Source organism: Trachemys scripta, chromosome 11 (assembly GCF_013100865.1).
Source record: "Trachemys scripta elegans isolate TJP31775 chromosome 11, CAS_Tse_1.0, whole genome shotgun sequence".
In the NCBI taxonomy this organism is placed as follows: domain Eukaryota; kingdom Metazoa; phylum Chordata; order Testudines; family Emydidae; genus Trachemys; species Trachemys scripta.
Window position 1 is genome coordinate 72,451,200 of NC_048308.1, and position 25,747 is coordinate 72,476,946.

Sequence of the window (25,747 nt, forward strand, 5' to 3'; positions counted from 1 at the left end):
TTCATAGCAGCTGTAAAGTCCTTGGTGCAGTAGGTCTTGGCATCGACAGCCCCAGGCTTGTACCAGCTTTCCTGAAACCAGCGCCCCACCCAGTAAAGCCACACCTATGGCAATGCACAAAGGGGACTGTGAGGAATTGCACTCACTACCGTAGTGTCTGCTGGCATCAGGTCAGGGGGTTGCAGGAGTTTTCACCTCTAGTGCCCTCTCTTGGTTACCTTTTTGGCCCTACAGTGACCTGATTCTGTTTGACTCAGCCCTCCAGCTAAGTGCCATCCAGTCCAGGCCCCATCTGGGGTGACAGAAGTAAAACTAAATGTCCATAAATGTTACAGCACAAAAGATCCTTCTGTCTCCTCATGGGCTATTCCTCGGCCTGTCTGTTGGGCTCAGTCTTAGCCTCACCCTGGACTCAGTAGTGCTTACATCAGGCTTGTTCACCCCTTCCTGGTAGGGGAACCCAGGCCCACTATCAGCTCTGGACTCCAACCCAGGGACCAGAGATGACCCGTGCCTGCCGATAGTGGGGGGGTAGAGTAAGGGCAGCCGGCTTCAGCAGTGTTACTGAGCATGCTCAGTACTAGCCAAGCAGCAAATCGGGGGGGGGGGGGCAGAATGGGGGGAGAGGCACACAACCCCACATTCCGTCCCCACACGTTGCTTCTGTCAGGGACCATATGTTTAACAGCTAGGATCTGCTCCTTCAGACACAATACTCCCTCTAGCCTGTGCTTAACACAGCCTCTCCGCTGGTTCCCAGGCCTCTGGCTTCTCCCGAGCGCCTCCTTTCTCAGCGGGAACACCGACCACTCAGGACTGCCTCCCTGTGCTTCACCCCTCTCCAGGGCTCACTACTGGGATTAATTCCAGCCTTGTTGCATTCTTCAGACTGCCTCCCTCACTCGGGCCTTTCCTGGAGCACTCCCTACCTCCTCTCCTCTGGGTCTTTTCTAACTGAAGTTTCCTCCCTCTTTGTATTGTCTTTCCTGACCCTTTCATAGCTGGAGGCACTACATTATAATTAAGTTGCCAGATCAGAACCAGCTGAAGGCCAGGTGCTGTCAATGGTAAGGCCGGCTGACTCCCCTCAATGGGCCAGCCAGCTTGTGACAGGTACAGCAATTGGTGAATTTGGACCGAGCTTAAAAATCGCTCTTAGACTGAAGGGAAGTCCCAGAGGACTGGAGACCTCACTCTGCCAAGGACAAAACCCCTAAGAATCAAACAAAGCTGGAGATCCACAGCTCATCTCCATGCTGCTACCTGCAATGGAGCCGCACCAGGGCCCATGAGATGGCTTGAACATTCCCTGTACCAAAGATGTGACCAGCCCTGGAATGGGCTCCACCCCACCCCACGACACTTACACTACATATAATCCTCCCTGTTGCCAATGTATTCCTTCTGAGTGGCATCAGAGATACCTCTCCCCTGCCATCAGAGAATGACCCCAAGGAGGGTATTGGGGAGCCCCTGTTTAAAGTGCCACCCCAAATGCCATGAGGTAACACTGGACCATGCAATCTCAGCTAGACTAGTACACATATGGCAATCTGTCTAGGCCATACCGCCCTTACAGGGACTTTCCTCCCCTGTCCCACCAGTGCTGCTAGGAAGAGAAGGAGATTCCAAACTCTGTGACATTGCTGGCTAAGCCACTCAAACCAGAACTGGATGTGGGCCCATGGGAGAAGGGTGACAACACAGAGGGGTGACAACAAGCACCCCTATCTTGATCCAAAGAATTCTCCTCATTGCTGGATGAGGCATTGACCCCAGCCTCATTCCAATGATTTAAAGCCAGACATTCTGTCCCGAATCACGAGGACCCTGGCATTGTGACTACATTCATATGGGAAAATTTCCTAAAGCTTTTTAACATTCTGAGTGTGATGGTGCTGTCTAGGATCTTCCTCCCCCTTAATGAAGGGATCCTGGAACTAGTGCCAGCCACTCTTCTTCTCACCTCCAAGTGAGTGGAGAAGAGGCACTAAGTGTTCCCAAAGGGCTTTCAGTACTTCCACACCCACCCAAACCATGTTTGTGGTTGTTTCTGCAATACTAGAAAAATCAAAAGGGCCTTGTGGCTGCATGACATATTCATGACATATTCATCAGCTTTGCTGCAGCTTTGAGTGGCAAGCTAGCAGGCAATGTTCAACAGCGGGCTGGACTTGATGAACTTCTCAAGGTCCCTGGCTTCTCTACATATCTATGACTCTATGAAATACAGTTACCTTGCATGGGAGAGGATCTTGGTTCTGAGCATTGCTCACAACTTGGGAAGTACAGACCGCAGTAGGATACCTTTCAAGAGTATGGAGCTCTTGAGCCAGAGGACAGACAAAGTGCTCCCACTGCCCCCAAGGACTCAAGCAGTCCCTGAGAATTTACACACCAGGTCCTGACAGAAAATGATACAAGTATCAGTCTCACCAAAGGCAGAGGGCACTATCTTAGGTCCAAAGCTGAGAGCTAGAGAATCTATTCCTGCCTGGGACCTCCTCCTCACCTGGGGCTTGCGGAGCTTGCATTGGCACCTCGCTCAGAATGCTCCATACCTCACTTCACTCTGCAGACAGTCATCGTAGCAGCTATCACGTCATCCATGAATGTGAGTGAGCGCCAGGCACTTATGGCTGAACTCCCCATATGACATACAGAGGGACACCTGAAGTTCATTCCTAAGGTGGTCTCAGACCTTCATCTAACACATTCAATCAACCTGTTTTCTTTTTGAAGCCACACTCAGCAACAGCAGAACAGGGGTTGAACACACTGGAGGTATCCAGGGCTTTGCTTTATTGTATTAGCCAGACCAAGATGTTCGGACTGCGACCCTGTCTGTTTACAGCCACAGCCAGGCATTCTAAAGGTCAGGCAGAGCTTATTAGAAGTTTCACAGATCCATGTGTTGTCTGAATTGGAGTCCAAGAAATTGAAATTCCAGACATGAATAATACAGTATTTTACATCATAACGCCCTTCATACAAAAGGATCTCTAAGTGCTTTGCAAACTCCATAGCAATATATGTGCAAGATTCACTTTGCCTACCAGTTCAGTGCAGCCACCTCTATGATGGAGCATGGAAGCGATTTAACAGCATACAAGAACATCACAAACCAGTTTGGGGCAGAAAATGAAAGTCTATTGTTAGACTATTGTTACCACAAAGGGGAATTTAAAGTGAGCAGAACATAATAAGCCCAAATGGGATTTGAATAGGTTTGAAAAAATACAGACTTTAATGGCTAGGGCTGGCCAGGCCCTTGGCTATACATCACAATGAAACGATGGCACTAATAGCAGCACAGCGGTCGCATGCTAGGACACTGGTGCAGGCTCACAAAGATAAGTAGCTGTGGAAGAGTCTACTCAGAGCAGGTGCACCCCCCCTGTGGCAGGGCATGCTGTAGCTACTCTCCTCCTCCAGTATTCCCTCCTGACAGCAGCTCTGGCTCTGCCCCTTCTTGTGACTTGGTCCTTCAGCCAGGCCACTTTTAGTCTTGCCCCATCTGGGGAAACTTGAGTCCAGCATGGCACTAGAGTGGCAGCGTCACACCGGAGGTTCAGCCGAACGTCAGGCTTTGTGGGCCTACCAGCCCTTGGCGCTGGGGTCCGCATGTCCCCATCCTAGGTGGGTCAGTAGGGGAAGGCAGGCCTGCCCTCTGCTTTGGGTTGCAGACCAGGGGCCCTGTATGAAGTAAGTGAGGTCTGTTTATTCAGAATCTCTGCTGCATCCCCGGCTGCTGCCTACCTTGACCTGCAGCTAGGCCTTCCTCACAGTGTGAGGAAGTTAGGAAACTAGTTATGAGGAACCAAAGTCACAAAAGTTCTCTCACCAGGCTGACCTTCCCAAGGTGGCTCCAGCCCTTAGGAGTCTCCTGTTAGGTTCCAGCCCCAACTGGGCCTTCCTTCCAGGCAGCTTCAAAGCAACCTCTGGTTAGGCCCTGGCCCCAGCAAGGCCTTCCTTCCCGGGAGTAGCTCAAGAGGGCCTCTCCCTCTCCCAGTCAGCCACCGCTGAGCTGGGGTTTTCCTCTACTATCTCCTCCCTCCTGGCTTGTCAACTTGTACAGGTGTTAGGGGTGGGGCTGATCAGGCCCACAGGATCTCAGTAAGCCCCTCTCCATCAGCATGGGGTCTGTGTACCCCGTCACAGTGGCACATACTGAATTACCAACATCTCTTCCTTCAGTAACCTGGGCATTCTTTGGAGCTTCCCTTTTCTAATATTGACATGATCAGCTTGTGCAAGCTGATGAGATCACAGCCTGGGCAGGAAAGATTTTACCTTGATGTGGCTATTAAATGTCATGTGTGGGCAGTATAGTTCCTACGGTGTCCACATCCTGAATATGATTGGCACTCTATTAGTCTCATTAATAGTCTGTCACTCCCAGCGGAGATGCCAAGGAATGAAAGGGCATGAAGACTGGCCTGGCCTCTAATATCTGAGGCATAGTACAAGGCGAATGCAATTGTGTTGTGTGTAGCCTTGTGGCTGTATTAGTATTTGCCCTGGCCAACAGACAATCAGAAAAGGAGCTTAGTAACACAACAGAGGATGCTGAGGGCCTACACAATTCCTGTTACAAAGTGAACAATTCTTTATGAAGGACAGAAGAATCTAGCAGTCCAACCCAATTCAAAATCTCCACTGTTTGAAGACAGCAATTGCTGCCAACACAGGGTCATTAGGGTTTTTTTGCATCACACTGGCACAAACCCAGATCACTACTTTTGCTGATCTAGGCTATGAATGACCAACAACCACAAAAACACCTCTGGGTGATGCAATGTGCTGACTCACACTGACTGGCACAGATTGGGACCAGAGGTCAGAAGTCACCTATGCAATTCAGTGTAGAGAAATGGACATTAAGTTAATGAGTAAAACAAAGATAAGTTCCTTGAATGGGACTGGTACTGGTAAATCCAAAGATAGAATAATTCCAATAGAGGTGGCAAGTTTTTGTTGTGCTACCTTAGTAGAGATTAAAAATATGTGAGTAAATTCAAATAAGGTTGCAAGCAGTGTAAACTCTGAGTTGTGTTAATTCAGCTATAAAAAGAAGTTTGCAACATCTGTAGAGACAAAGCATCCTCTTCCAGCTTTGAGATGGCTCCATTGTTTCCCCTTTTTACTCATTTGCTGCAGGGATTTTTCTTTTCTTACTCTCCTTGGGGTTTGTGGAAGGTGGGCGGCTGTTGGTGATACCTCAAGAAGGAAGTCACTGGCTCAGCATGCGTGCATAGTGGAGAAGCTCAGTGAGAAAGGGCATGAAATAGTAGTGCTTGCTCCCGAAGTCAAAAGGAAAATGTATGCTGTACCTTACACCCAGGAAGAGATAGGCCGTCATCTTCATTTGTTTACTAACCAGCCCTTTGATGAGGTCTCTTTCCCTACTATGATCATAGAAGCATACAGCAGCGTCATGTTTGTACTGGATTTGTTCTTCTACAACTGTGACAGCCTGCTGCAGAACAGAGAAATCATACGATACTTGGAAGAGAGTAAATTTGATGCACTCTTCACAGACCCAGCTTTGCCACGTGGGGTGATCCTGGGAGAATATCTGTCCATCCCTTCCATGTACTTCTTTCGTGGATTTCCATGCAGTTTAGAGCATGCAATCTGTAAATCTCCAAACCCTGTTCCCTATGTCCCAAGATGTTATACCAGCTACACAGACCACATTACTTGTTCCCAGTGAGTGGTAAACCTACTGGTTAGCTCTTTAGACACACCATTGTTTAAGGATTTGTATACCAAATACATTGCTTCAAAGTTTCTCCAGAGAGATGTGCACTTACCAACATTTTACAGAAATGGCTCCATATGGCTACTGAGATACGACTTTGTATTTAAGTATTCCAGACCAGTGGTGCCCAACATGGTCTTCATCGGAGGCATAAACTGTGAGGAGGGAAGAACCTATCTCTGGTATGTCCAGTGATTCTGTTTTGTGTTTGCACTTTCATTTTGATATTTTTTCTGTGGAAAAAGCTGTAGATGAGCAATGGGCATTATAGCTCATTGTAATGTGCCTAATTTACACACTCTCCTCCATGGCTCTCCACACAAAATACAAAATAGGATGCTGCCTGCATTGAATGTGAATCAGATTCCAAATGATTTTCTCTTGCTAGTGACAAACTGTATTGCCTTAACATAAATTAAAAGTCTAAGCAATATTACCAAACAAAGATCCATAATTCAAGCTTTATTAAAACATAGGTGAGCTAAAGTTCGCTGTTGTGCAGAAGTGTGAATCTGGACATTAACTGGCCATAGATTTTCTCTGTTGTAAATTAAACCAGACTTTGTAACTGACATTTATAAGTTTCAAAAAGGAACATGCTCAAAGAAAGTGAAAGTCCACAGCTGTCTGGAATGTTGTGTCGGCAGAAGTGGTGGGTCAGCCCTTCCACCTGCCCCAGTGAGACCATTTCCTCCACCTCCTGATCGAACTTGTACCATTGTCATCCCTTCTCCTCCTCCTCAACCTCTCACTCTGCTCCAGTTCCTTTCCCTCACAATGCAGGTCTGCTTTGGTCCGCCCCATCATAAGAAACTCCCCTTGAATCCAGCTCCCTCCTCAGCTGTTACTCCACCGCCTTTCTTTCTTTCACAGGGTGAAGTTCCTTTCTTCCAGTTTAACTTAAACACTCTCCAACCACTCCACTGAAACTGCTCTCTCTAAAGTCGCTAGTGGCTTCTTCCAAGACAGATCCCTGGGCTTTCACCTCATCCTTAGCCTCTTTGAGCTCTCAGCTGCCTTCTGTCTCTGTTGATCACACTTTCTTTCTTGAAGCTTTTTTCTCTGCAACTCTGTCTCCTTGTTCTTGTGTGAGAAGGTTTCTGTGTGTATCCCAGTGTGAGATTGTAGGGTGTTAGAACAGCAGGGTCTGTTGGAGCTGATCAGGCTCATGCTCCCAAGCAAGGACATAAGGGACAGTCCTGTCCTTCCCCGAGTTCCCTCTTATGGTCAGGGCAGTGAGACGGAATCCAGACAGTGTCTGAGCTGCTGCTTTCTTCCAAGACCTGATCAGCTTCCTCTTCTAGGGGTGAGGTGCATCACGCCAACCACCAAGCCTTGTGGCAGAATCCAAACCCTCAGGATTCAAACACTGCCCATCTTGTGATGGGCCGATCCCCATCAGGAACTTACAGAGACACTTTTTTCTCTGCCTAGAGGAGAGCCACATCCTGGCTAAGTGCTTTGTGTCTAAGCCTTTTCTTCCAGGATCTGCAAGTCCAGGGACACCTGGCTTAAATTACATCCTCTACAGTAATCCATGCAGTTCACTTCAGACCTAGAGGTGACCATTATGACCAGAGCAGAGCTGGAGAGATCAGCATCAGCCAACACATCCCACCCAAGGATCAGGCAAAGAAAGATGCAGAGGACATGACAGAGTTGTGACTGGGGACTTCGACTCTGACCACCTCAACAGTCATGAAGTCTGTGATGCACAAGATCTCAAAATCCCCGGGTGGAAGCTCCAGTACCTGTGTAAAAGTGGGGGGGCCACTTCCTACTGCCAAGCCCCTTGTGCTGCTTCCCTCTAGCCTGTGCTTAACACAGCCTCTCCTCTGGTTCCCAGGCCTCTGGCTTCTCCCGAGCTCCTCCCAGCTCCTCCTTTCTCAGCGGGAATGCTGACTGCTCAGGACTGCTTCCCTATGCTTCACCCCTCTCCAGGGCTCACTACTGGGATTAATTCCAGCCCTGTGGCCTTCTTCAGACTGCCTTCCTCAGGACCTTCCACACTACAGTCCCTGGCAATTTACACACCAGGTCCTGACAGAAAATGGTACACTACTGCCTCACCAAAAGAAGAGGACACCAACTGAGTGCCAAGACAGAGAGCCAGAGAACATACTCCTGCCTGGGACCTCAGCATCCTTCTCCTGAGGCTCATGGAATGTCCATTAGAACCTCTCTCAGAATGCTCCTTACACCACCTACCTGGGATGACAGTCATACTAGCGGCTATGATGTCATCCTGAAGAGCGAGTGAGCACTTGGCACTTATGGCTGTACCCCACATAAGTCATTCGTAGGGACACGGTGGTCTCAGAATTTCATCTAACACAATCATGCAACCTGACTGTCTTCTTCTCAAAGCCACACTCAACACTGGGAGAAAAGGAGTTGCACACATTGAATGTATCCAGGATTTTGCTTTATTATATTAACAAGATGAAGACATTCACAATGTGACCCTGTCTGTATATAGCCACAGCCAGGCCATCTCCTCCCAGAGATGGAGAACACAGTGTATCTCGCTGCAGTATCAGCTGCCTGGCATACCTCTCCTCCTGAACATCAAGACTCCTTCCACCAAAGCACAAGCACTATCCTCTGCCTGCTTCGGAAATGTGCTAATATCAGAGATCTGCAAGGCAGCAACATGGAGTAATGCATGGGCCTTTGTCAAGCACTGTGCCTTAGACTTAGCCGCTAGGTCAGATGCCAAGCTCAGGAGAGCAGTACTACAATCACTGTTCGACTGATGCAGCTGAAATGCCTCAGTTCCACCTAGGGTGACCAGATAGCAAAGGTGAAAAATTGGGATGGAGTGTATGTGTGTGTAATAGCCACTTGTATAAGACAAAGCCCCAAATATCGGGACTGTCCTTATAAAATTGGGTCATCTGGTCACCCTAGTTCCACCCTCCTGAGGGAATACTGCATATCAGTCACCTGTGAGTCCCAGTGAGCTTGATCACTGGCCACCTCCTCTTCTCCTATCCTGTACACCAGGGATGGGCAAACTTTTTTGGCCCAAGGGCCACATCTGGGAATAGCAATTGTATGGTGGGCTATGAAAGCTCACAAAATTGGGGTTGGAGGTGTGGGAGGGGGTGAGGGCTCTGGTTGGGGGTGCGGGCTCCAGGGTGGGGCCAGAAATGAGGAGTTCAGGGTGCAGGAGGGGGCTCCGGGCTGGGGGGTGGGGTGCAGGGCGGGGGGAGGGCTCCAGCTGGGGGGTGCGGGGTCTGGGGTGGGGCTGGGGATAAGGAGTTTGGGGTGTTGGAGGGTGCTCTGGGCTGGGACCAAGGAGTTCGGAGGATGGGAGGGGGATCAGGGCTGGGGTAGGGGGTTGGGATGCAGGAAGGGGTGCAGGCTCTGGCTGGGGGTGCAGGCTCTGGGGTGGGGTTGGGGATGAGGGGTTTGGTGCTGCAGGAGGGTGCTGCAGGCTGGGATTGAGGGGTTTGGAGGGCGAGAGGGGGATCAGGGCTGGGGCAGGGGGTTGGGGTGTGGGGTGAGGCTCAGGGGTGCAGGCTTCGGGCGGTGCTTACCTTGTCTCTTCTCTGGCTCCTATGTGGAGGCGCGGCCAGGCGGCTCTGCACACTGCCCCATCTGCAGGCACCTCCCCTGCAGCTCCCATTGGCCAAGGTTCCCTGCCAATGGGAGCTGTGGGGGCGGTGCTTGGGGTGGGGGCAGTGTGCAGAGTGGAGCCTCCTGGGTGCCCCTATATGTAGGAGCCCAAGGGGAGCCATGGCGTGGCTTCTGGGAGCTGCATGGAACAGCCCCCGACCCTACTCCCTGGCTGGAGCACCGGAGCGTTGAAGCATTGGAGGGGGGCCATGGCGCGGCTTCTGGGAGCCGTGTGGAGCAGCCCCTGAACCTGCTCCCCGGCTGGAGCACCGGAGCGGGGCAAGCCCCAGATCCCACTACCCAGCAGCAGCTCAAGGGCTGGATTAAAACAGCTGGTGGGCCAGATCCGGCCCATGGGCTGTAGTTTGCCCACCCCTGCTCTACACCCTTTCTTTGGGGGACTGTATCTACTTACTTGGCTTTAATTAACAGTTATACATCGTTAATTAAAAATCTGTCTGTCTACTCCTGACCTGTCCCCCTCCATCCAATCCCACATCTCGGCCTGTCTCTCTGCGTCTCAGTGAGGTCTCACCATCAGCTTAACCTTAGCATGGTTAAAACCAAACTGCTCTCTTCCACCCCTTGAAGCATTCCCCTCTTCCACTCTCACTGGTAGCAACATGACAATCCTCTCAGATTAGTCCCCTCTCTAGAACCACACATCCAGGTCATGCTAAATCATGCTGTTGCTGCCTCTTCCACAGCATCTGTGAGATTCAGCCCTTTCTCTCTACCCACACCACTAAAAATCACATCCAGGGCCTCATTACCTCCCGTCTGGCTACTGGATTCTCCTCCTCCTCTGCTCTTCCTGAAACCTAAGTCACCCCATGCAGGTCCACACAAAAAGCTGCTGCCCATCATTTTTGAGCAGGTCACCTCACTCAAGGAGTTCTTTCACTGACTCCCTCTTCACCATATCAGATACAAGCACCTTGCCTTCACCTTTAAGGGCCTTCACAACTTATCCTCTTCCTAGGTCTCGGCAATTTACTGTGTCTTCTTTCCATCAGCAGTGCCAGTCTCCATCATGCCTTTGTGCGCTTCTTTCACATGCACGTTCATGCTTTCGCAATTGCTGCCCCTCATGGCTGGAGCCATTAAAGTGATGAAGCAAATACAAATAGTAGAGGCAGTGACCTGGTGGAGGAATCACCCAGGCAGGTGATGGTACATATGCTGATTTGGAATGACTGAGATGAAGTCAGAGCAGGGGAAAGGTCAGTGGGGTTATGCAATTCAGACAAAGCACTGTGGATAGGGACAAAAAACAAGCAGAGGGGAAATACAGATAACGCTGCAGAGTGGAGAAGCTTTATTTTGGGCACAAGTCAGAGGACTGAAAAAGACACGTGAAAAGCCAGTTGTGTTTCAGCTTTTGGCAATCAAATGTTGGTTTCAAGCATCTCTTTGGCAGAAAGGTAAGTGACACAGGATAAATATTTAGGGTATGTCTACACTACGAAATTAGGTCGAATTTATGGAAGCCGTTTTTATAGAAATCGGTTGTATACAGCCGATTGTGTGTGTCCCCACATAAAATGCTCTAAGTACATGAAGTGGGCAGACTGCGTCCACAGTACCGAGGCTAGCATCGACTTCCGGAGCGTTGCACTGTGGGTAGCTATCCCACAGTTCCCGCAGTCTCCGCCGCCCATTGGAATTCTGGGTTGAGATCCCAATGCCTGAATGATGCAAAACAGTGTCGCGGGGGGTTCTGGGTACATGTCGTCAGGCACCTCCCCCTCCGTCAGAGCAACGGCAGACAATCGATTCGCGCCTTTTCACCTGGGTTACCTGTGCAGACAACATACCACGCCAAGCATGGAGCCCGCTCAGCTCAGCTCACTGTCAACATATATCTTCTGGGTGCCGGCACACGTGGTACTGCATTGCTACACAGCAGCAGCTAATTGCCTTTTGGCAGTAGACGGTGCAGTATGACTGGTAGCCTTCATCAGCGATCTGGGTGCTGGCAGACGTGGGGCTGGCAGATGTGCCACATCTTGCCTTTTGGTAGAAGATGGTATATTACGACTGGTATCCGTCGTCGTCGTACTGCAGTGGCTGTCAATCATAGGCACCCTGGGCAGTCTCGATGATGATGGCTATCAGTCGTAGTATGCTATTTTCTGCCAAGCGCCCAGTATTTTCTGCCAAGCACCCAGAAGATGCCGAGGGCTATCAGTCATGCTGCACTGTCATCTGCCAGCTTAAGATGTAAAAAATAGATTTGTTCTGTATTCATTTGCTTCCGCTCCCTCCGTGAAATCAACGGCCTGCTAAACCCAGGGTTTTGAGTTTAATCTTTGGGGGGGACACATTCTGTGTGACAGTTGTTTGTGTTTCTCCCTGATGCACAGCCACCTTTCTTGATTTTAATTCCCTGTACCTGTACGCCATGTTGTCACTCGGCCCTCCATCCCTCCCTCCCTCCCTCCCTCCCTCCCTCCCCTGGTCCGTCAGATACTAGTTTTGCGCCTTTTTTCAGACCAGGCGCCATAGCTAGCACTGGGATCATGGAGCCCGCTCAGATCACCGTGGCAATTATGAGCACTGTGAACACCACACGCATTGTCCTGGAGTATATGCAGAGCCAGGACATGCCAAAGCAAAACCAGGACCAGCCGAGGAGGTGATTGCAGCGCGGCGACGAGAGTGATGAGGAAATTGACATGGACATAGACCTCTCACAGGCCCCAGCAATGTGGAAATCATGGTGTTACTGGGGCAGGTTCATGCCGTGGAACACTGATTCTGGGCCCGGGAAACAAGCACAGACTGGTGGGACTGCATCGTGCTGCAGGTGTGGGACGATTCCCAGTGGCTGCGAAACTTTCACATGCGTAAGGGCACTTTCATGGAACTTTGTGACTTGCTTTCCCCTGCCCTGAATACCAGAATACCAGGATGAGAGCAGCCCTCACAGTTGAGAAGCGAGTGGCGATAGCCCTGTGGAAGCTTGCAATGCCAGACAACTACCGGTCAGTCGGGAATCAATTTGGAGTGGGCAAATCTACTGTGGGGGCTGCTGTGATCCAAGTTGCCAGGGCAATGAAAGACCTGGTGATATCAAGGGTAGTGACTCTGGGAAACGTGCAGGCCATAGTGGATGGCTTTGCTGCAATAGGATTCCCAAACTGTGGTGGGGCCATAGACGGAACCCATATCCCTATCTTGGCACCGGAGCACCAAGTCACCGAGTACATAAACTGCAAGGGGTACTTTTCAATGCTGCTGCAAGCCCTGGTGGATCACAAGGGACGTTTCACCAACATCAACGTGGGATGGCCGGGAAAGGTACATGATGCTCGCGTCTTCAGGCACTCTGGTCTGTTTTGAAAGCTGGAGGAAGGGACTTTCTTCCCGGACCAGAAAATAACCATTGGGGATGTTGAAATGCCTATCGTGATCCTTGGGGACCCAGCCTACCCCTTAATGCCATGGCTCATGAAGCTGTACACAGGCAGCCTGGACAGTAGTCAGGACCTGTTCAACTATAGGCTGAGCAAGTGCCGAATGGTGGTGGAATGTGCATTTGGATGTTTAAAAGTGCGCTGGCACAGCTTACTGACTCGCTCAGACCTCAGCGAAAAGAATATCCCCATTGTTATTGCTCTTGCTGTGCACTCCACAATATCTGTGAGAGTAAGGGGGAGACATTTATGGCGGGGTGGGAGGTTGAGGCAAATCGCCTGGCCGCTGATTACGCGCAGCCAGACACCAGGGCGGTTAGAGGAGCACAGCAGGGCGCGGTGCGCATCAGAGAAACTTTGAAAACGAGTTTTGTGACTGGCCAGGTTACGGTGTGAAACTTCTGTTTGTTTCTCCATGATGAACCCTCCGCCCTCCCCCCCCGGTTCACTCTACTTCCCTGTAAACCAACCACACTACCTTCCCCTCCCCACTTCAAGCACCGCTTGCAGAGGCAATAAAGTCATTGTTACCCGGGATGGGTGGGGGAGGAGGGAAGGAAAAGGACACACTGCAGTTTAAAACTTTAACTCTTATTGAAGGCCAGCCTTCTGATGCTCGGGCAATCATCTGGGGTGGAGTGACTGGGTGGCCGGAGGCCCCCCCACCATGTTCTTGGGCGTCTGGGTGAGGAGGCTATGGAACTTGGGGAGGACTGTTGGTTACACAGGGGCTGTAGCGGCGGTCTCTGCTCCTGCTGCCTTTCCTGCAGCTCAACCATACGCTGGACCATATCAGTTTGATGCTCCAGCAGCCGGAGCATCGACTCTTGCCTTCTGTCTGTAAGCTGACACCACCTATCCTCTTCAGCCCGCAACTTGCTCTGTTCAGCCTGCGATTCAGCTCGCCACCTCTCCTCTCGTTCATATTGTGCTTTTCTGTAGTCTGAGATTGACTGCCTCCATGCATTCTGCTGTGCTCTTTCAGCATGGGAGGACATCTGGAGCTCCGTGAACATATCGTCCCACGTCCTCCGTTTTCTCTTTCTAATGTTCACTAGCCTCTGTGAAGGAGAAACATTTGCAGCTGGTGGAGGAGAAGGGAGAGGTGGTTAAAAAAGACACATTTTAGAGAACAATGGGTACACTCTTTCACGTTAAATTTTGCTGTTCACATTACACAGCACATGTGCTTTCGTTACAAGGTCGCATTTTTCCTCTTATAGTGAGGGCCTGCCGGTTTCGTGTGAGAGATCACTCACGCAGTGCCAGGCAACAGATTTCGGCTTGCAGGCAGCCATGGTAAGCCACAGTCTTTTGGCTTTTTTAACCTTCTTAACATGTGGGAATGGTTTCAAACAGCAGCGCCCTCATTTCCCATATCAAGCATGAATTGGGTTGGCCATTTAAAATGGATTTGCAATGTAAAAGGAGGGGCTGCGGTTTCCGGGTTAACATGCAGCACAAACCCAACTAACCCCCCTCCCCACCCACACCCAATTCTCTGGGATGATCACTTCACCGCTCCCGCCACCGCGTGGCTAACAGTGGGGAACATTTCTGTTCAGCAGAGCAGGAACGGGCACCTCTGAATGTCCCCTTAATAAAATCGCCCCATTTCAACCATGTGACCGTGAATGATATCACTCTCCTGAGGATAACAAAGAGCGATAAGGAATGGATGTTGTCTGCATGCCAGCAAACACTGGGACCATACGCTACAATGCTTTGTTATGCAATGATTCCAGACCACGTGCTACTGGCCTGGCGTGGTAAAGTGTCCTACCATGGCAGACGGGATAAGGCAGCCCTCCCCAGAAACCTTTTGCAAAGGCTTTGGGAGTACATGAAGGAGAGCTTTCTGGAGATGTCCCTGGAGGATTTCCGCTCCATCCCCATACACATTAACAGACTTTTCCAGTAGCTGTACTGGCCGCGATTGCCAGGGCAAATTAATCATTAAACACGCTTGCTTTTAAACCATGTGTAATATTTACAAAGGTACACTCACCAGAGGTCCCTTGTGTGCCCTCAGGGTCTGGGAGCACACCTTGGGTGAGTTCGGGGGTTCCAGGTCCAGGGTGATAAACATATCCTGGCTGTTGGGGAAACCGGTTTCTCCGCTTCCTTGCTGCTGTGAGCTATCTACATTACCTCCATCCTCATCTTCCTCGTTCCCCGAACCCTCTTCCCTGTGTGTTTCTCCAATGAGGGAGTCATAGCACACGGTTGGGGTAGTGGTGGCTGCACCCCCTAGCATGGCATGCAGCTCCGCGTAGAAGCGGCAAGTTTGCGGCTCTGCCCCAGACCTTCCGTTTGCTTCTCTGGCTTTGTGGTAGGCTTGCCGTAGCTCCTTAATTTTCACGCAGCACTGCTGTGCATCCCTGTTATGGCCTCTGTCCTTCATGGCCTTGGAGACCTTTTCTAATATTTTGCCATTTCGTTTACTGCTTCGGAGTTCAGCTAACACTGATTCATCTCCCCATATGGCGAGCAGATCCTGTACCTCCCATTCGGTCCATGATGGAGCTCTTTTGCGATCCTGGGACTCCATCACGGTTACCTGTGCTGATGAGCTCTGCATGGTCACCTGTGCTCTCCACGCTGAGCAAACAGGAAATGAAATTCAAATGTTCGTGGGCCTTTTCCTGTCTACCTGGTCAGTGCATCTGAGTTGAGAGTGCTGTCCAGAGCGGTCACAATGAAGCACTGTGGGATAGCTCCTGGAGGCCAATAACGTCGAATTCCGTCCACACTACCCCAATTCTGACCCGCTAAGGCCGATTTTATCGCTAATCCCCTCGTTGGAGGTGGAGTAAAGAAACCGGTTTAAAGGGCTCTTTAAGTCAAAAGAAAGGGCTTCGTCGTGTGAACGTGTCCAGGCTTAATTCGATTTAACGCTGCTAAAGTCGATGTAAACTCGTAGTGTAGACCAGGCCTCAGAAAGATAAATGGATAGTCTCAGGGTTTTAGCCTACTTTCCTGTGTGGGACAGGGTTTCTCCTTCCTTCCTTCTGTGTACTGTTGACACTTCAGAATGGATGTCCCAGCTCAGCACGAACAGAATGAACTCAATTGGAAATAGTTCTTGTTATACTAGGTACCAGTTTTCTCTTGGAGAAATCTAAGCATCATAGTAGGGAAATGTATACAATGCCTTAAACACAGGAAGAGGTTCTTCTGCATCCTTATGCATTCGCTACCTAAAGAACACATATAAGCACATAAGAGCTACCATACAGCATCAGCCCAATGGTCCACCTTGCCCAGTATTCTGTCTCTGACATTGGGCCATTCTTGAGCTTCAGGGAGAGTGAACAGAATAGGGCAATTATTGAGTGATCCACCCATCTTTCACTCTCGGCTTCTCGTAGTCAGAGGGCTAAGGTTGCCCTTAGCATGGGGTTGAATCTGACCATCTTGGCTAAAAGTCATTGATGGACCTATTCTCCATGAACTTAACTAGTTCCTTTGTGAACCCAGTTATACTTTTGGCCTTCACAACATTCCATGGGAATGAGCTCCACAGCTTACTTGTGTGTTGTGTCGAAAAGTACCTCCTCCTCTGTGCATTAAACCTGCTGCCTATTAACTTGATTGCACGACCCCTGGTTTTTGTATTGTGGGAAATGGGTAAATAACATTTCTCTATTCACTTTTTCTACACCAGTCATGATTTTATAGACCTCTGTCTTATCCCCCTTTAGTCATCTCTTTCCTAAGCTGAACAACCCTAATCTTTTTAATATCTCCGCTAATGAAAGCCGTTTCATACCCTTGATCATCTTTGTTGCCCCTCTCTGAACCTTTTCTAGTTCCACTAAATCCTTTTTGAGATGGGGCAACCAGAACTGCACGCAGTATTCAAGGTTTGGACGCACCATGGATTTATATATATTTTCTGTCTTGTTTCCTAACCTTTTCCTAATAGTTTCAAGCACACTATTAGCCTTTTTGACCGATGCTGTGCATTGAGTGGAAATTTTCAGAGAGCTATCTACAGAGACCCCAAGATCTCTTTCTTGGGTGATAACAGCTAGCTTACAAACCATAATTGTATATGTATATATATTTTTTCCCAAATGTGCACTTCTTTGCAATTATCTGTGTTGACTTTCATTTGCCTTTTTTTTTTTTTTTTTTTTTTTGCCCAGTCACCCAATTTTGTGAGGTCACTCTCAGACTGTCTAGACTGTGGCTCACAATCATGAGTACCAGATGCAGTTTGTTACACACCAGGACACAAACCCCAAGCTGATTGTGAGTTCTGTACTTAGGTTTCACCAACCAAGTATCAAGTGTAAACTCCTCAAGTGCTAGGACAGTCTAACCATGGAGTCACAGACAGTCCCCTTGGGCACTCCAGTCTATCTTGCCACCAACCTGCCTTTGTGATAGATGGCCCCTTACACCAAAAGTCATAATATTCAGTTCCCCTTCCCCCAGAGTTCAAGGTGTGATGGAATGAGAGTTTGTGCATTCCCCTCTTTATGGGTGTGGGGAAACAATCAACAAAGTCTTTTGTTCATTGATGTGCCACAATGGTTTGTCTGGTGTCTATAAGCCTTCTTTTGTTGGGAAGGAGATGACACCTCTTGTGGTAAACTAGCATTTCACACTCAGTAATGCTTCTCTCCTGACTGGGCAGGTTTACAGTTTCATAGCAAACTCTTTCATAGTTACAGAGCAAAACACTTAACTATTACCTTATACCATAGGATACAGATATTATAAGTGAGATTAATGAAGGCAGCAACTCACTAGCATTTCATAAAGTTCAAACTCTAAACAGGTTTCAGAGTAACAGCCGTGTTAGTCTGTATCCGCAAAAAGAAGAACAGGAGTACTTGTGGCACCTTAGAGACTAACAAATTTATTAGAGCATAAACTTTCGTGGACTACAGCCCACTTCTTCGGATGCACATTCTTATAACTCTAACATCTATTTTAATAGTATTGACCAGTAGTCCCCAACATTCTTCGTCTGGCGGGCGCCAGACGACGAGCCATGGAGGACCGTGGCGGCGGACGAGCATCTGCCGAAATGCCACCGACAAGCGGCGACGTTAATAGGCGTTGCCGCTGAAATGCCACCGATTTTTGGCGGCGACGCCTCTGGATGCTGCTGCTTGGCAACAAGCAGTGTCATCCAGAGACGTCGCCGCCGAAATGCTGCCAAAAATTGGCGGCATTTTGGTGGTGACGCCTATTGACGTCGCTGCTTGTAGGCGATATTTCGGTGGATGCTCGGCCACCAGCCAGTATGCAGGCGCACTTAGACGCCCCGGCGGGCACCCTGGCACCCACGGGCACCGCATTGAGGACCCCTGGTATTGACACACAGGTGAGTCAGACTGGTTTCCAGCTATGCATTTGTAAGTGTTCAGTGAGGCCTAGGGGCCTTTGTATGAGTTGGCATCTGGTCTGCCAGCGTCACGCACTCTAATTCCCCAGTCTGCTTTGTGTCTCCTGCAAACTTTGCCATTTCACTGTTCACCCCTTGTTCCACATCATTAATGAATAGGTTGAACAGCACCGGACGCTGTACAGTTCCTTAAGGGACCCCCCCCCACCTCTCTCCATTGTGAAAACTGACCATTTATTTTTATGCTTTGTTTTCTATCTTTCAACCAGTCACTGATCCATGAGAGGACCTTCCCTTTATCCTATGTCTACATAGTTTCCTTAAGAGCTCTTGGCGAGAGACTTTGTCAAAGGCTTTCTGTATCAACGCTGTATCAACTGGATCACCCTTATCCATATGTTAATTGGCATGTTTATTCTAAAACCTCTTCTACTGACACATCAGTTGAGGACAGTACTGCAGGATCTGTCATCCAGAAAGAGTAGCTTTGATATGAGTATCTCCTCCACATCATCTGCAGTAAAGATTGATGCAAAGAATTCATTTAGCTATTCCACAATGGCCTTGTTTTCCGTGAGTGCTCCTTTAACACCTTTACCCTCTAGTGGCCCCACTACCTGTTTGGCAGGCTTTCTTAACTCTGATAGTCTTAAAAGATATTTTTACTGTTAGTTTTTGGATCTTTTGCAAGTTCTAAGAAAGAAGTTCAGAAGGCCTGCCTTCATATACTTTTACATTGGACTTGCCAGAATGTATGCGCCTTCCTATTTTCCTTATTAGGATTCAACTTCCAAAATTTAAAGGATGCTTTTTTTTCCATTAATGGCCTCCATTAGTCTCCTGTTTAGCCACGGTGGCACTCTTTTGGTCCTCCTACTGTCTCTTTTGATTTGGGGTCTGCATTTAGTCAGAGCCTCTATTTTGGTGTTTTTTAAGTAGTCTCCATATTGCTTGCAGGTATTTACCCTAGGGTCTGCTCTTTTTAATTTCCACGTAACTAGCATCCTCATTCGCATGTGATTCTCCTTTTTAAAATTAAATGGTACTCTGGTGGGGTTTGTTGGTATTTTCCCCACTACAAGGTTGTTAAATTTAATTGCATTAGGGTCACTATTTTCAAGCAATGCAACTATAGTTGCCTCTTGGAACAGATCCTGCACTCCGCCTATGACTAACTCAAGAATTGCCTCCCCCTTGTGGGTTCCTGGACTAGCTCTCCCAGAAACAGTTATTAATGGTGTCTAGAAATTTTATCCCTGCATCACACCCTGACGCAGGGATCTCAAACTCAAATGACCACGAGGGCCGCATGAGGACTACTGCATTGGCCCGAGGGCCGCATCACTGACACCCGCCCCTTGCTGCCCCCAGCCCTGCCCCCACTCCACCCCTTCCATGAGGCCCCGCCTCTGTCCCACCTCTTCCCTGCCCCCATTCCAACCCTTTCCCCAAAGTCCTCACCCCAACTCTGCCCCCTGTCTGCCCCCAGGCGGTGCAGGAGGGGTGCAGGATGTGATGGAGACTTAGGGCAAGAAGTTGAGGTGAAGGAGGTGTGTAGGGTACGGCGGGGGCTCAGGGCAGGGAATTGGGGTGTGGGGTGCAGGAGGGGTGCAGCAGGGAGTTGGGGTGCGGGAGGGTGTGGGATGTGACAGGGGCTCCAGACGGGGTTAGGGTGCAGAAGAGGTGCGGGGTGTGATGGGGGCTCAGGGCAGGGAGTTGAGGTGCAGGTGGTATGCAGCAGGGGGCTCAGGGCAGGGAATTGGGATGTGGGGTGCAGGAGGGGGTCAGGGTGCAGGGTGTGGCAGGGGGCTCAGGACAGGGAGTTGGGGCGCAGGAGAGGTGAGAGGTGCAGCAGGGGGTTGGGGTGCAGGGTGTGGCAGGGGGATCCGGACAGGGGGTTGGGGTGCGGGCTCCGGCCTGGCACCGCTTACCTAGAGCGACTCCAGGGTGGCAGCACCTCACTGAAGAGAGAGGCTCAGGACTAGGGCAGAAGGGCAGTGGAAGGGCAGCTTGCCCTGGCCCTAGAGAAGAGGGACACTAGGACCTGCCGGAAGCCGGCAGCCTGAAGAGCGGAGCGGATTCAACGTGTGCTGCAGGCTCCAGGCTCCGGGGCAGTGAGGAGGCAGCAAGTGGGTGCCGGGAGACACTCCGGGAGGGGGCGCGTGGGGGTGGCAGGTGCCCCAAACATTGGGGAGCAGCGCACGGGGAGCTTAACAGGCACAGAAAAGAACTCGGGGGGGCGGGGGTGAGGGGAGTTTGGCAGCGACAGGAAGTAACGGGGGGGGGACGCGGGGAGCTCCACGGGCCGCAGGGAAGAGCCCGCGGGCCGCGTGTTTCAGACCCCTGTCCTGATGTGACATTTATCCAGTCAACATGACCGTAGTTGAAATGACCCATTATTATTGCATTTGCTGATTTTGTAGCTCTTCTAACTTCCCTTTGTATTTCACAAACACTGTCACTATCCTGGTCAAGTGGTCGGTTGTACACCTCTATCCCACTATAACGCAACCTGATATAACACGGGTTTGCATATAGCGTGGTAACAGCAGGGTTCCGGTGGCGCTTTGAAGGGTCCAGGGCTCTGGCTCCGGTGGTGATTTAAAGACCTCTGGGCTCCAGCCGCTGCGCCCTTTAAATCACCGCCGGAGTCCTGCTGCTGCTACCCCGGGGCTGCGGCAGCGGGGCTCCGCCGGTGATTTAAAAGGCCTGGGGCTCCCCGCAGCCGGAGCTCTGAGCTCTTTAAATCACTGCTGGAGCCCTGCCACCACTACCCTGATATAACAGCGTTTCACCTATAATGTGGTAGGGATTTTTGGCTCTCCACGACTGCATTATATTGGGGTAGAGGTGTATGTTTCTACTGCTATATTCTTGTTATTCATCCATGGAATTTCTAGACATAGAGATTCTGTGATACAGTTTGATTCATTCAAGTTTTTTCCCTTATCTGACAATGTTTTGGGTTTTTTAAAACATACAGTGCCTCTTCCCCACCAGCACGACCTACTCTGTTATTCCCCTATATTTTGTACCCTGGCATTACCGTGTCTCATGCTGCTGCAACTGCACTTCTCCGGAACCCAAGCTGGCTAGGTTTAAGCTAGCTCAGATCTGTCAGCTCGAGGCAGTCACCAGTCATTGCCGTCCGGTCATACCCTCACAGTAGCTCCTCAGCTGGCACCCAGCACAGCTTGTCTGCAGGAAAGGATCTTGCACATTATTATTTTCGACAACTGCAACAGAAATTGCTCCTCACTTTGCAGAGAGTAACTTTGAAGAGCTTCATATAGCTGTAGCATTGCTCTGTAGGGTGATTTTTGCAGTGTCCCACTTCTTCAGCGCACTCTATTTCTAGATTTCCCTTCGGTTTAAAGCATAGGCAGTGCATATTGAGACAAAGTTCTTCCTCTGCCTTGGTGGGTTCTGCACTTATTGGCGGATTTGCTCGCCTCAGAGATTCACGGCAGCCCTCAGTTTGGCCACTTTTGCAAGTTGCTCAAATCTGCCGTTCACTCAGCTAACCTCATCACTGGCCAGCATGGGGAAAGGGAGGAGAACAATCCCCGCAGTCTCTGCTGATCCACCTGGTGGGTTGGGGGAAAGGCCAGGGACCTTCCCCTCTGGTGGGACCTATAGTCCAGGTCAACTCCTCTTATATCCAATAGGGGGAAGGGGGATGGGGGGAACCCAGGCCCACCCTCTACTCCGGGTTCCAGGCCAGGGCCCTGTGGATCACAGCTGTCTACAGTGTTTCTTGTAACAGCAGTGTGGCAGTTACAACTCCCTGGGCTACTTCCTCATGGCCTCCTCCCAACACCTTCTTTATCCTCACCACAGGACCTTCCTCCTGATGCCAAATAGTGTTTGTACTTCTCAGTCCTCCAGCAGCAAACCCTCTCACTCTCAGCTCCTTGTGCTCCCCTCACTGACTGAAGTGAGGTGCTTTTTAAACCAGGTGCCCTGATTAGCCTGCCTTAATTGATTCTAGCAGCTTCTTAATTGGCTCCAGGTGTCCTAATTAGCCTGCCTGCCTTAACTGGGTCCAGCAAGTTCCTGATTGTTCTGGAACTGCCCCTGTTACCTTACCCAGGGAAAAGGGACCTGCTTAATCTGGGGCTAATATATCTGCTTTCTATCACTCTCCTGTAGCCATCTGGCATGACCCTGTCACAATATACAAATCCTGGACCTCTTTTGCCTTTCAGCATCTAGGCTCATTTAGTCTATACCAGGGTCTTAACCAGTCTCCCTGACAGCCCTCCTCTCTCTCTTGCACTAAACAGAAACCCTTTGTGCCTCTAATGTGCTGAGGTATCATACTAGCCATACATCCTGTGACGGGTTGGATCACAGAAACCCCCTTGGGAGCTGCCACCAGATGTGCAAAGACTACCCCTGCTCCTGTTTTCCCTGCCAGCTCAGGACTCCAGCACCCTGTCTTGCTGAGCCAGACACTCCCGTCTGGCTCCAGACACAGACCCAGGGTCTGAATCACTTGTCCCAAAGCTGCAAGTTTACCTGAAAACAGCTCACAGTAGCGTGCTTGTCTTTAGCACTCAGATGCCCAACTCCCAATGGGGTCTAAACCCAGATAAATCCGTTTTACCCTGCATAAAGCTTATGCAGGGCAAACTCATAAATTGTTCGCCCTCTATAACACTGATAGAGAGATATGCACAGCTGTTTGCTCCCCCAGGTATGAATACATACTCTGAGTAAATTACTAAATAGAAAGTGATTTTATTAAATACAGACAGTAGGATTTAAGTGGTTCAAAGTAGTAACAGACAGAACAAAGTAAGTCACCAAGCAAAATAAAATAAAATGCGCAAAGCTATGCCTAATCAAACTAAATACAGATAATCTCACCCTCAGAGATGCTTCAGTAAGTTTTTCTCAGACTGGACATCTTCCAGGCCTGGGCACAATTCTTTCCCCTGGTACAGCTCTTGTTGCAGCTCAGGTGGTAGCTAGGGGATTCTTCATGATGGCTCCTCTCCCTCTCTGTTCTCTTCCACCCCTTTATATATCTTTTGCATAAGGCGGGAACTCTTTGTCTCTCTGGTTTTCCCCCCCCCCCCCCCCACTGGAAAAGCACCAGGTTAAAGATGGATTCCAGTTCAGGTGACATGATCACATGTCACTGCAAGACTTCATTACTCACTTGCCAGCACACACATATACAGGTTTCAGAGTAACAGCCGTGTTAGTCTGTATCCGCAAAAAGAAGAACAGGAGTACTTGTGGCACCTTAGAGACTAATAAATTTATTAGAGCATAAGCATCCGAAGAAGTGGGCTGTAGTCCACGAAAGCTTATGCTCTAATAAATTTGTTAGTCTCTAAGGTGCCACAAGTACTCCTGTTCTTCTTTTTACACATATACAGGAAGACTCACAGGTAAATACAGCCATCTGCAGACAATGGGAGTCATCAAGATTCCAAACCATCATTAATGGTCCACACTTTACACAATTACAACAGGCCCTCAGAGTTACATTTTATATTTCTAGTTTTAGATACAAGAGTGGTACATTTATACAAATCAGATGATCATACTCAGTAGATTATAAGCTTTGTAATGATACCTTACAAGAGACCTTTTGCATGAGGCATATCCCAGTTACGTTACATTCACTTATTACTGTATTTTCTCTAAAACTATCTCAGTTACATTATATTGACTTATTATCAAGTTTTTATAAAACCATATAGACTGCACAACGTCACACACCCAACATGGTATCTACCTACTGAACCTACGTGCTGAATTTATTAGTCTGCGCCGAAGAACAGTTCCTTTCTAAGGACTTAGATAAAGTTTGAACAAATGGTTCCTTCTGAAGTGATTTAAACAAAGCTCTGCTTTGTGTGGTTGTAGAGATAGCACTTTGCATTTGAGAGTCTCAGGCCAACTGTGGCCTTTCAAATGCAAAGGGAAAGTTGAAAGGATAACCTGCATTTGGTAGCCTGTTTGTAGAATGAAAAGAATAAAGTGTTGACATGAGTGGGATGAGTTGTCACCCCTGGGGTGCAGTCTGGGAGCTGTGGGAACCGCTGGGCCCCTCTAACCACTCAGTTAGCTTGGCCCTGCTCACGCTGCTTGGGGACACAGCCAGGCCCTGTTATCACCCAGCACGACAGCAGGTGGCGCCACATACCCAAACTGACCTACCTGAGAGAGCAGCTTCACCCAAGCTACTCAAATACATGCAGCAGACAGCAGCCAATTTCCCAGCTTTCCAGGCACGCAGCCTCTCTTGAGTATAAACCAAAAATTGTACCGTCTTGCACTGCACAGGGAACTGTACAGCATAAGCTCATAAAATTCGGCCCCTCCCTCAATGTGGAGAGGAATATGCAACAGCCTTTGCCCCTGAGTTATGATTCCCACACATTTCACTCCAATTCACTGGTTTAGATAAAGCAAAAACAAGTTTATTAACTACAAAAGATAGATTTTAAGTGATTATAAGGGATAGCAAACAGATCAAAGCAGATTATCTAGCAAATAAACAAAAACACAAACTAAACTTAATATACTAAAGAGATTGGTCATGAATTAGCAGATTCTTACCCTATAAGATGATACAAGCAGGCTGCAGATTCTTAAGAGGCAAGCTGCACTTGCCTTACAGTTTGGAATCCCCGGATGTTCCATTTACAGGCTAGAAATCCCTTTAGCCTGGGTCCAGCACTTCCCCCAGTTCAGTCTTTGTTCCGCAGGTGTTTCCAGAAGATTCCTTCTGTGGGGAGCAAAGTACACCACATGATGCCACTCCCCGCCGTATATAGTTTTTGCTATATAACTCTTTGTTTCAAAGACTGGTTCCCAGACCAGTTTGTGGAAAAATACTGACATCCCAAGATGGAGTCCAGCCTCATGTGGTCTGATCACGTGGCCTTGTAGAGTCATAGCAGCCATTACTCGGCGGCTGTCTGTAGTGTTCTCAGGAAGGCTCCCCAGGTGCGAGATAAGCTTCTTCTAAGGCCTATTGCTTTTTCCTAATGGCCCATTGCTCTGAATAGGCCTTTCCCACCCAGATATCTAGACTGAAAGCATCTTGTCTAGTGGGCGTTACCCAGGTGTAACTACATTTGAAATACAGATACATAGGCAATATTCATGACTTCAGATACAGAAATGATACATGCACACAAATAGGATACTCATATTCAGAAAATCATAACTTTCCCAATGACACCTCACATGACTTATCTTGCATAAAATGCATCATAATTATACTATAACGATAGCATAATAATATCACTATGAAGAATATGGGGTGCAGTGTCACAATGAGTACTTCGTACCTTAGCCTTTTAATTCAAGGCAAAGACCAAAGATCCCCTATTTCTTATCCAATCTAAAAATATAGATCCATTTCCGTCAAAAGAGGGGGAAAGCAGCCTCTTCCCAGTGCACTCAGTTCTGTCTCCTCTTTATTAGGACTGCTGAATAATTGCCCATAATTCCAAATAGCTCCTTCTCTGTCCCTCTTGAACATTTTCTGCGTAAATAGGGGCTGGTTTTGTTTAATATCTTTATTAATGATCTGGAGGATGGTGTGGACTGCAC

The 25,747-nt window shown here is 49.1% G+C and overlaps 1 protein-coding gene and 1 pseudogene across 2 annotated transcripts in view; both read left to right on the top strand.

Moving 5' to 3' along the window:
- Positions 1-25,747, top strand: part of LOC117884789 (UDP-glucuronosyltransferase 1-6-like) — a 107,991-nt gene that overhangs the window by 37,274 nt on the left and 44,970 nt on the right. The window lies entirely within an intron of this gene.
- Positions 2,551-5,959, top strand: LOC117884941 (annotated as a pseudogene).